The following is a 12,396-nucleotide window of genomic DNA, read 5'->3' on the forward strand; positions in this document are numbered from 1 at the left end:
TGCCCCCCCCCCCATTAAATACAGTTTGAAATAAACCAAGGTTTATGGAGGTTTATTGTGAACCAAGATGTTCCTACGTGCTACCTGTTGAAACGAGGGTTCACCTATACTCTGGCAGAAGGAGAAAATAGAGCTGTTTCTTGGCACATCTAACTACCAGTAGGTAGGAAAGGGCTTTGAGCGTCAGCTGTACGTTGTGAAACGGTGTTTTGGGTGCTTGTTTCTTCATTCCTTCTGGGCAGATGCAAACTCTTGCGGACAGGCTCTCATGCGTTCACTGTGCTCTCTCCTTCCCCTTTCAGCTCTCATTTTCCCTCCTTTTGCCCTTTCATTTCTGGAAGGCCCCGTGCTCTACAGAGAAAGGTAAAAAGCAGGGATGGAGGGGCAGGGATGGTCAAGGGTCGAGGTTCAAAGGAAGGACACAGAAGAAAGTAGAGAGTTGGTAAGAACAGCTTTGGCCTAGGAGTTAAGAAAGTGAGCTTTAGGCTCAGGTCTGGCACTAACCGACAGCCACAATAATGATGGTAATTTAAAATATGAATAGCACTTACTATATACTGAGCATTATTTGAAGCACTTTTGTTTGTTTGTTTTGTTTTTGTTTTTAGAGGGGGGGAGGGAGTGCAAGCTGGAGAGAGGAGCAGAGGGAGAGAATCCTTTTTTTTTTTTTTAAGCTTTTATACCTTTTATTTTTTATTTTTTAAAATTTATTTTATTTTATTTTTTGTTTTGTTATTTATTTATTTATTTTCAGAGAGAGAGAATCCTAAGCAAGCTCCCCACTCAGCATGGAGCCTGATGCGGGGCTCGATCCCACAACCCTGGGATCACGACCGAGGCACCCAGGTGCCCCCTGAAGCACTTTAAATTAACCAGTGCGGACGAGGGAGGTGGATGCAATTGTGCCCATATTACAGATGAGGACACTCTAGATCGGCCCTGCATTTCAGCAGAATGTAAGAACCACACTAAGGTGCTTGAAAAATAAGTCAGACGTGGGTGAACCTGGGAGGCATTATGCTAGATCAAATGAGCCAGACATGATTCCACTCGTATGAGGTAAGTGGAAAAGCCAAACTCACAGAGACGGAGGGTTGAATGGTAGTTGCCAGGGAACGGGGGCGGGGGAAATGGGAGTCCTCGTTGCATGGGTTACAGAGTCTATGTTTTGTAAGACGAGACAGCTCTGGAGACGGGTGGCCGTGATGGTCACACAACACTGTGAATGTGCTCAATGCTGCTGAACAGCGCACCGAAGAATGGCTGAAATGGTAAGTTTTAGGTTACGTCTATTTTACCGCAATAGAGAAGGAAATAAATGAATAAATAGAAAAGATTCTTATTATTCATTTGTGACTTTATAAGATAAGCATGTGTTTGAAAATTAAATGCAGAGAAGAACAATCAAATTAAAATAATGCAATTCTGGGGGTGCCTGGGTGGCTTAGTTGGTTAAGCGTCAGACTCTTGGTTTCAGCTCAGGTTATGACCTCATGGTTTGTGGGTTCAAGCCCTGCACCCAGCTCTATGCTGGCAGTGCGGAGCTTGCTGGAGATTCTCTCTCTGCCCTCTCCTCTCTCTCAAAAATAAAGAAACTTTTTTTTAATGTTTATTTATTTTTGAGAGAGTGCAGGTGGGGGAGGGGTAGAGAGAGGGGGACAAAGAATCCCAAGCCGGCTCCTTGCTGACAGCAGTGAGCCCGACGTGGGGCTCGAACCCACAAACTTCGAGGTCATGACTTAAGCCTAAGTCGGACACTCAACTGACTGAGCCACCCAGGCACCCCTAAATAAACATTTTTTTAAATGTTAAACATTTTTTACCAGGAAGATCTGACTATAATAATGATTTCTATCCAATCTTTTTCTTTGTGTTCATCTACCTATCTGGCTCTCTCCTGTATATATAGCAATGCAAATGTTTGAGTTCACACTATAGAAGCAGTTATTCATTTTACTTTCTTTCACTTGACATTATATGATGAGCATTTTCCAAGCAATTAAAATTTATCTCTAAACATAATGGTAATGGCCGCACAGCAGCTCAGGCATGCTCTCATTTATTTAGCCCTCCTTCTGTTTTTGGACATTTAGGTTTTTGCAATTTTCTGCTTTGTAAATAGCTTTACAGCAGTCCTCCTAATGTGCTCATCTTGGCCCTGCCTCTGATTATTTCCTCAGCTCAGCCTTCTAGAAACAGAGCTACGGGGTCAAAGGACAAGTCAATATTCACAAAGCCTTTTGACGAATTCTGCATATGTATTGCGTGTGTGTGCATGTGCGTGTTTGAACTAGTTTCAGAAGTCCTTCACCTGCCCTTTGTTCCTTTGGAGACCTGGATTGTCAACTTCTTTCCACCAGTGCTGGCTGAGTGGTCCTCAGTTTCCTGCTCCCTGGAAACTACCTTTAGGGAACACATGTTTGAACTCTGCTCACCCCTTAGTCCAAAGCTAGAGATCTGAGCAAAGGAGGTCAGCCGGGCAAAGTGAATTATACAGGGTCTGAGGTTGTGTTTGGGTAAATATGGCTGCTATCACAGAGGAAGGTGTGAGGTGAGGGCAGAGCTCAGTCCCCAGGGCTGTGCTCTGAAGCATTCGGCAAGCTTCCTGCTTTGTAAGAGCAAGGAAAGGGAAAGCTTGCTCACGCTTCCTTGACTGCTGGAAACAAGTGGTTAAATGTAGCCTGGGCCACCCTGGCCTTTGGGCTTCTCTGCATTATGTCACTTACTCCTAAGTCATGCACCAGCCCCAACCCTCATAGGGGAAATGGTCAATCTCTGATCCCCCAGGCGATTTTTGGTTTCAGAAACCCTTCTTGCGGTTTTTCATCAGGGTCTGCTGACCTTTTTCTCATTCTGTTAACTCCACTTCTCCCATGGGACTCCTTTCCAACCCCTCAGATCTCCGCTCAAATGTGATTTCCACGTGGAAGCTTTAGTGACCCTCTCAAACGAGATCAACACCCCAATGTGCTTTTTGCCACAGTGTGAGTCCAAGTTTGTTATTACACTAAGCTGAGTACTCATTTGATTCATGTATCATCTAATGTTTTCATTCAACAAATATTTCCTAAGTGGCCTCTGTGTGCCAGGAACTGTACTGTTTGTGGGGATTGCAGAGATGAGCAAAACCAGATTTGGTTCCTTTCCTTGTGGAGTTTATAGTCCAGTGGGAAGAAAACAAATAAAAATCGGATTCCGATGTTCAATAAGTGTTATAAAAAAGGGAACGAAGCAGGTTGCAATGACAAAGATTGGTGGAGGGCCCCAGTCAGACAGAGCAACCATGAAGATGGGAAGGGTGAGAGGAGAGACTCGTGGGGAGAGCCAGGAAGAAAGAAGGAGGCACAGGGAAGGCACCGAACCCGGGCATCTGGGGCATCTGAGGAACTGGAAGGCATGGAGGGAAGTTTTTGTGTGTTAGGGGAGAGGGACACGAGACGGGGGAAGACAGGTGGACAGGATCAGAGTGGGCTGATGGAGAAGGGCAGGAAAGCAGGGCAAAGCAGCTGAGTGGCCGAAAAGTATCCACGGGAGTTGACAACATGGCAGTTGGTAAGGACCTTAACAACAATTTCCGGAACTTAGAAACTATGCGCGTAAGAAGAGAAGTTTAGAGCCGTGCAAAGGCATACAAAAGATTGGGTGGGCCAATGGAGTAAATGAAGTCAGTTTCCCTGATTTTCTTTTCTTTCTTTCTTTTTTTTTTTTTTTGGATGGGAGATGGTAGAACATGTTTATAAGCTGTGGGGATGACTCAGCTCCGAGAGGCAATAAATGGGGAGCTTAGTCCTTGAGAAGATAGGATGGGATGGGATCCAGAACAGAGATGAATAGATAAGGCTTTTAGAGGAGGAGAGCCACCTCATCCATTTTTTACCACTTGATTATGGAAATTTTCAAACATATAAAAGTGTAATGAAACCCCAGGTACCCATCACCCCTGTGTCAACACATGGCCAAATGCATTTCGTCTATAATCTCACCCGGTTTATCACCCCTTTTCCCAGATTATTTGGAAACATATCCAAGACACTATAATTTTCCACCCATAAAGACCTCAGTTGTATGCCTACAAGATAAGGGCTTTGAAAAAATTACAACAAAACCTATCGCGTTGAGTAATTAGTAATGCCTTTCTTTCTTGTTTTAATAGTAATTTCTTAATGTCATCAAATATCCAGTCAGTGTTCAAATTTCTCTGTCTCTTGTATGTTTTTATCTTTTATCGCTGGCTCGTTCAAATCAAAACCAAAACGAAGTGCATACGCAGAATTGGGTTGACATCCCTTTTAAAGTCTCTATCTATAGGTTTCCCCCTCCCTTTCCCCCCACCCCTCAACATCTGTTAAGAAATCAGACTTTTGTCTTACAGAATTTCTCACATGTGGGATTTTGCTGATGTGGTACCCAAGGTGTCATTTAACACCTTTTTTTCCTCACTTGTAAATTCTCTAAACTGTTGGTTTACGTCTTACCTCTAAAAGCTTGTTCAGATTCAGGTGTGGTGGGGGTTTTCTTGGGGTGGGGGAGGCAAGAGCACCTCCCAGGTGGTGCCATGCCCTTCCTGGGGCCTCAGGAAGCACTGTCATGCTGGGTTGCCCTGCCTCTGGTGATGTCAAGATTAGTCCCTCAGTCGGATGTTGCTGCCTGCTTCGCTCTCCAGAAAGCTCGTCGGCAGGTATTTGCTAACGGTTTTAGCAGTTACAGATGATCCGTTATTTCGTTAGGAATTACAAAATGATGCGATTCTAACCCTGTCATTGTGTCCTGGCTTGAATTATGACCGCTAGATTCATATGCTAAACTCCTACCCCCATGACCTCAGAACCGGACTGTGTTTGGAAATAGGGTGTCTGCAGATGGAATTAAGTGGAGATAAAGTCAGACTGGAGTGAGGTGGGTCCCCTGCCCACTACGACTGGTGTCCTTAAGGGACATCGGGACACAAAGACAGACACACAGGCGGGAAGAACGCCATCCAAAGGTTGGAATTATGCAGCCACAAGCCCAGGAACTCCCCAAAGCTGGGAGAGAGACCTGGAACTACTCTCTCCTGAGTGTCTTCAGAGAGAGCAACGCCCTGCCGACACCTTGATCTTGGACTTCCAGCCTCCAGAACTGTGAGGCAATACATTTCTGTTGTTGAAGGTATTTGGTTTACGGTACTTTTGACAGCAGCCCTGGGCAACTAATGCACATTTCTTCTGCAGTTTTTGATAGGGATTTACGTCTTAGAGAGGGAGCGCTCTTCCCTCGTCAGGTATTTGGTTCTTCTGAGGTGCAATTTGTACAGGCAAGGCAGGATGTGTGCGTGGTTCGTTCCCCGTACTCACTAGTTTTCAAAATATTGAATGGTTTCCTAGTATCCTCCAAAGGTGACCAGTGAGGTTTTACACGTATAAACTGTAAATCTGAAAATAATTGATATATCTCAAACTATTGAAGTTATTCATCTTATTGATGATCAAATTGCCTTATCTTTGGCCAGAGGTAGTCCCTTCCAGATGCCTCTTGAGTCCTTTGGAAGAATATCCATTTGTTTGATGACTCTCTTGATTTTTGGTATAATAAGTTGTTCCATGTTTGTCTTGCTGTTGGTAAGCTTCCATTTCTCCAAGAGCCTCTCCTCCTCCTTCTTCTTCTTCTTCTTCTTCTTCTTCTTCTTCTTCTTTTCTAACTTTATTTATTTATTTTGAGAGTGAGAGAGAGAGAGTAAGGGCAGGGCAGAGAGAGAGGGAGAGAGAGAGAGAATCCCAAGCAAGCTCTGTGCTGACAGCACAGAGCCTGACAGGGGGCTCGAACTCACTAAGTACGAGATCATGACCTGAGCGGAAGTCCAATGCTTTACAGACTGAGCCACCCAGGTGCCCCATGGCCTCTATTTCTTTTTTAATGGGAAATGATATATAGAGACTACAATCTGGCTATTAGCGATACTCATTGCTACCAGGTTTATTCCTGTTTCCAGACCTTTCTGGTGGATAGACCTAGAAAAAAAACTTAAGAGAAAATACATCATGAGGTTATGATACTTGTTTCTTACACACTGGAATTCTTAGTTCTTAGTCATTCACTTTATTTTAATAAATTATTTGGTTTATTTCACATATGTGTCTGTATTCCAATTTTATTACATAGTTAAAATACAGAATAGTTGAGATATATGTATGTATATATATATATATACATATACATATCTATGTACATAGATATATACACAAAGACACGCACATATATATATATATATATATATATACTTCAAAATGGCAATGCCAATATGATTATTAACAATAATATTGTTGAAACAGCTTAAGATTTCTTTGTGACTCTTTTAGTCCTTGGGATATATGTATATATATGTGTGTGTATATATAAGTATCTCCCACTAAAGATGTACAATCAAACTACTAGGTTTTAAAGTCATCTGACATAATTTTTGTCGATATGGTTAAGCCACTAAATTTATATACATTTACATCGTTTTCTTTTGCTTTCAACATTTGGGGGGGGGGCGGGGAATATGGTTTTGTTTTTGATTGAATTTTGTTTCCGAAGACATTCAGAGGACTCCTAAGTCAAGCCTATGAAATAAAGATCGCCTAGTTTATATTGTCTCCTTTGTCATCTGGTTTCCTCCTTAGGTAACACACAGGTAACAATTTTGATTAGTTTTTTGGTTCCTCCTTTCATTAAAAATGTAAAGTTATAGGTTTGCAGGCAATTTCCCCCTGTCCTAGGATGTAAGGTAACATACCTTATATGCCATTTCTCCATTTTGCTTTTTTCACTTAACAACAGATCCTAAAGATCTTTTTTCTCAAAAAATTTTTTTGACATTAATTTATTTTTGAGAGAGAGACAGAGAGAGACACACAGAGAGAGAGAGACAGACAGACACAGTACCCGAAGCAGACTCCAGACTCTGAGCTGTCAGCACAGAGCCCAACACGGGGCTCGAACCCACAACCGTGAGATCAGGACCTGAGCCAAAGTCAGACACTTGACTGACTGAGTCATCCGGGCATTGCCCTAAAGATTACTTTCGAGTAGGGTGTAATAGTATGTCTCATCCTTTCTGAGATGCAAGGTTCTCCGTGGTATGGATTTGACGGGGCCACGGTTTCTTCAACTAGTCCCCTAGTGAGGCACATCTGGGTTGTTTTTTCCCGTCTTTAGCTGTTACAAGGAGTATTGTAACAAATAGCTTCGTGCGTAGACCTTAGTGTATTTTTGCCAGCCTATCTCAGGGATATTTTCCTGAGTGGGATTGCTAGGTCAAAGGATAGAGTGCATACGTAATTTTGTTGAATATTGCCAAATTCCCCTTCAGAGGAGCTGCGTTAGTCTGTGTTCCCATCAGCGGTGTATGAGAAGGCCTATTGTCCCACAGCCTCACCAACAAACTTCTGGATGTTTGCCAGCATAACAGATGAAAATGGTATTTTTATTCCATTCTAATTTGCATTGCTTTTTCTCATTTCACTAGTTTTAAAGGGAGAAGACACGGAGAAGTCTGAATACAAATTTGTACGTTTGGTGTTACGTGGATGTTTGCCCCTCTAAGCCCAAAGCTCCGTAAAGGTAGGCCAGAGGCTGTTTGGCTCACTCTTGTATCTCTAGGGCCGAGCCCAGGGTCTGACGTGGAGGAGGCACTCGCCAGTGTGTAATGAAAAGGGTGAATGAATGAATGAATGAATGAAAGACAGGAACTGCTTTTTGGCCCATCTCATAATGACACTAAGCTATCTTCAACACCTTCCCTTCACCTTTTCCTTCTCACACCTATAATTAAGGGAGCCCTTTGGAAGTCCCAATTAAACGTGAGTTTCACACGAAAAATAAAGTCGCAGAATGGACTTGCCTCATACCCCGTCCATGAGGTTAATGAGTTGTGTGTTTTTAAGTAAGGGGTGGGGATGGGGTACAGCAAGAAAATGTTACTACTGTTGACAGATACTGGGCAGACCAGCTTGGCCAGGTAAGCACTGGCACAGGAATGATGAATTGCTGGTTTAAGGGAGGCGATAATCTCCATGCAAATTCCCTGCCTCTTCATTCCATCCCATTCACAGACTCCCAGAATTGAAAGCAACTTCAGGGCTCATTGGCTCTTGCCCCCTGGTCAAGGGCATTCTGGCACTCATCCAGCCTGTCCTTCCTTGTCCGTCTGGGAGAATGAGGAGCGCATCTCAGAGGGCGGTCCTTGCTACCTGCGGCTGGACTAAGTCTAAAGGCTCCTTGACATATAGCCCTCCAGAAAAATTCGTTGTCTAACCATTTATATTTATCTGTCTCCTGCCCCCCACCCCCTCCCCGAAAATCTCAATTAGCTTTACCCTTTCCTTAAATAACATGGCCCTTCACATGAAAACTCACTCCTAAAACCTCCACCCCTTCTTCCCAGCTAGACACTATCCAAAGCTACATTTCCTTGACCCCATCAAAATTAAGGATTTCCACTTAATAAAAAAGTCATGGGGGCGCCTGGTGGCTCAGTTGGCTAAGTGCCCGGCTTCGGCTCAGGTCATGATCTCATGGTTCGTGAGTTCCAGCTCCGTGTCGGGCTCTGCGCGGACAGCTGGGAGCCTGGGGCCTGCTTCGGATTCTGTGTCTCCCTCTCTCTCTGCCCCTCCCCGGCTCGCACTCTGTCTCTCTCTCAAGAATAAATAAACGGTAAAAAAAAATTAGGGGCACCTGGGTGGCTCAGTCGGTTGAGCGTCCGACTTCAGCTCAAGTCATGATCTCACGGTTCGTGGGTTCGAGCCCCGAGTCAGGCTCTGTGCTGACTGCTTGCTCAGAGCCTGGAACCTGCTTCAGATTCTGCGTCTCCTTCTCTCTCTGCCCCTCCCCCGCTCACACTTTGTCTCACTCTGTGTCTCAAAAGTAAATAAATGTAAAAAAAAAAAATTAAACAAAAATTAAACAAAAATCATAGATACAGTGAGAAGGCAAATGACACATCAGGAAAACACATTTAAAATGTCTAAACCTGGGCGCCTGGGTGGCTCAGTCGGTTAAGCGTCCGACTTCGGCTCAGGTCATGATCTCACAGTTCGTGAGTTCGAGCCCCTCATCGGGCTCTGTGCTGACGGCTCAGAGCCTGGAGCCTGCTTCGGATTCTGTGTCTCCCTTTCTCTCTGCCCCTCCCCTGTTCATGCTCTGTCTCTCTCTGTCTCAAAAATAAATAAAACATTAAAAAAAAAATTAAAATGTCTAAACCTGACACGGTACAAATATCTACAGTGTCTAAGGAATTTTTGCAAGTCAATTTTTCAAAACCTGAATAGATCAATAGGCCAAACACTGGTCAATTCACACAAGAGGAAACCCACAATGATAAGCAAATAAGAACCGTAATAAGCCATGACTTTATACCTATCTGGCTGGAAACAATGAGAAAGTTGGCCGATGACAGGTCATGGCAGGGCTGTAAGGAATACAGGACAGTCTTGTGATGCTGGTGGGAGTATAGATGGGGGGCAGCCCTTCTTTAGGACAATCCAGCGGTACTCGGGCACATGCACTTACCTAGGACCCGGAAACCATATTCCTGGGAATGCTGCCAGAGAAAGTCTCACACTGGTCTCTGAAGGAAGATGCATGGAGATCCTTGCCGTGACCTTGATGGTGGGAACTGAGACTTGAAGGTACTCCAGCTGTCCATCACTAGGGGAATAAGGAAGGGACATGTGGTATGGAACAGAACACAGAAGCAAGGAGAAATGAAGCAGGGGTGCGGTCAGTTCTCATTACTCGTAGCAGTTGGGCTGTATAAAGTCGCCACAAACATGGAATTAGCAAATACTCAACCTTTGCTCCTAGAGGAGATACTGAGTTGGAGGTTCCTACAAGCCACTAGTCACAGCAATTTTTTTAAAAAAGGGTTTTTTTTTTGATGTTTATTTATTTTTGAGAGAGAGAGAGAGAGAGAGTGTGAGCAGGGGAGGGGCAGAGAGAGAGAGGGAAACACAGGATCTACAGAGCCTGATGCGGGGCTCAAACCCACAAACTGTGAGATCATAACCTGAGACGAAGCCGGGCGCTTAACTGACTCAGCCACCCAGGTGCCCCGGTCACATTTTTGGTCAGCTCATCAACACATAACCTTACTTTATGTGTTTTTTTTTTTTTTTCTGTTTAAAGACACCTTATCTAATCCATATTGTTGATTCATTGAACAGCATTCAATGTTAACATTGAACTCATGGCTAACAGCTCTGTAACCCATGCCTGAAGGAAGCTTATCTACGTGAATTTTCTGCAAGGCATATCGCAGGCTTCTTGCACTGAGGAACTCTAGACAGCCCTTCAGCACTATGTTTGGGACCATTTTATACAGCAAACCCATCAAAAATGCACAGAAATATGAAAAACTGAGCACCAAATAGACCACCCAAGGGACTCTGGATTACACAGTATGAGAGCTGAAACCGGAAAGCAGAGTGTCTTTGTTCTATCGCTGCTGAGAACGTATCTGTCGGTGACTCACATTTTTTTTCTTTACCCTGCTCATGTCCGTGAATGACCATGGACATGCTCTCAAGCTCCTCAAGTATTGATTTGGGGGTTACAGATAAATTTTCGTGAGTAGGTGAATTTGCAAACACAGAATCTGAGAATAATGAGGATTGATTGTATACTCAGCAACCCTATTAGTTCTCACCATCTAGAATTGAATGAAAAAAGCCAGAGAGAGAATCAGATACACGGTACAGTACTATTTATGTAAAAATGTGTACAAAGCAGCATCACACGGTTTTCAAGAGCCCACGCATCTCAAGGGATACACGTCACCCCCTTAAAATGGTTGCCTCCTGGGCGAGGGAGAACAAAACAAGGAAATAAATGAATCAACAAATGAGAGACATCAGTGTGCCCAGAACGGAGTGTGACTATCTTACCGCCCTTTTACCCTCTTCCCTTTCTGCCACTTTGTGCTTTGCGATGGGCCCCGAATCCCCATATTGTTGGCCCTTCCCTTCTCCAGGCTGAGATTCTTGAGGACAGGGACTCTCTTTCCTGTCTGAATACCATCCTTCTAGAATAGTTTCTGGCAGATTTTATTTATTTGCCCTTACTTAGGTTTTGATTTATACCCCTACTCCATTTCCAAAAGGATTCAAGACTGCAGCCCATTAAGGCTGGATGCGTTTGCTGAGTGAATACAGGCACGAGTACCTGAATGAACAGATGAGTGGGTGATTTCCAGGGCTTTTCCGTCACATTCTGATCTCCTCCTTAGAATAAGTCCCAACATTACAAAAGGAGATGGCTAGTGCAGAGGAAGCTCTTATGTCCATTGAAAGAGGCTCTCCCAAGTCGCGATAATGCAAACTCGCATTGCATTGGCATTTTGGACACTTACTGATGATTCATATTCAGTTTGATGTAACTCAAACCTTCCAAGTCTTTTCCCCATGAATCACATTTGTGTAGTTGGCTTTTTTTCTTAACCTGCTGGATGTTATTCTTTTAGATAAAAGCTAGATGATAGATAGATGATAGATAGATAGATAGATAGATAGATTTCGCTTTAAACCATCAATGCAGAATATTAAATTGGTTTAAAATTTATTTCTGTTTTCCAGTATATTGGCCATTCCCTCCCCACCAGTTCTGTGTCACCTAAGGTTTAAGTTGTTGATAAAGCCTAGGATGACAGAATAGCCTTGTGACAGGACATGCGTCACCTCTGGGAATGCTGGCCTCTGTTATTTCTTGTAGACATGTTACACCAATCTTCTGTCACTTAGATTGAATTTCTCTTTCTCTCTTTCTCACATCACCCTTCAGGAGAAGGATAGTGTGAAAACTTTTTAAGATGCCCATCTGAAATCCAAGTAGGCTCTCTCCACACCAATCCTTGGATCTATCAACATGATCCTGTGCCATTGAGCCAGGGAGTTGGAAACACATGCTCCGTTGTTGTATAACACAGCACATCACCAATAGGGAAACAAGGTGACACAAGCACTCACAGTGAGTATTTATGAGTACTCACACAAGTACCTGCACGAGTACTCACAAATGAGTACTCACACAAGGACCTGAAGCATCCAGGTCGGGGAGATGGTCAGCGATAGTGCCTGGACTCAAAGCTTGGGCTCCTGACTCCATGTACGAGGGACTTTACAAAATGTCCTGTCACTGCAAGAGAGATCAAGCTGACGCCTGGTGACTGCTCCTTGCTTTTCCTCTATCGTTTGATTTTTTTAAGTTAATTTATTTATTTTGAGAGAGAGAGAGAGTGCACGCACAAGTGGAGGAGGGTCAGAGGGAGAGAGAGAGAGAGAGAGAGAGAGAGAATCCCAAGCAGGCTCCACGCTGTTAGCATAGCGCAGAGCCCGATGGGGGCCTTGAACCCACGAACCCGTGAGATCATGACCTGAGCCTAGA

The 12,396-nt window shown here is 43.9% G+C and overlaps 1 long non-coding RNA gene across 1 annotated transcript; it reads left to right on the forward strand.

Annotated features, from left to right (window-relative positions):
* The first annotated feature begins 1,105 nt into the window (after nucleotides 1–1,105).
* Nucleotides 1,106–11,422, forward strand: LOC128313549 (uncharacterized). The gene is made up of 3 exons (XR_008294450.1): nucleotides 1,106–2,984; nucleotides 7,487–7,581; nucleotides 11,083–11,422. It is a non-coding gene; the product is annotated as an uncharacterized LOC128313549 (long non-coding RNA).
* The last annotated feature ends 974 nt before the right edge of the window (nucleotides 11,423–12,396 follow it).

The sequence above is a fragment of the Acinonyx jubatus genome, chromosome A1 (assembly GCF_027475565.1).
Source record: "Acinonyx jubatus isolate Ajub_Pintada_27869175 chromosome A1, VMU_Ajub_asm_v1.0, whole genome shotgun sequence".
Taxonomy (NCBI): Eukaryota; Metazoa; Chordata; class Mammalia; order Carnivora; family Felidae; genus Acinonyx; species Acinonyx jubatus.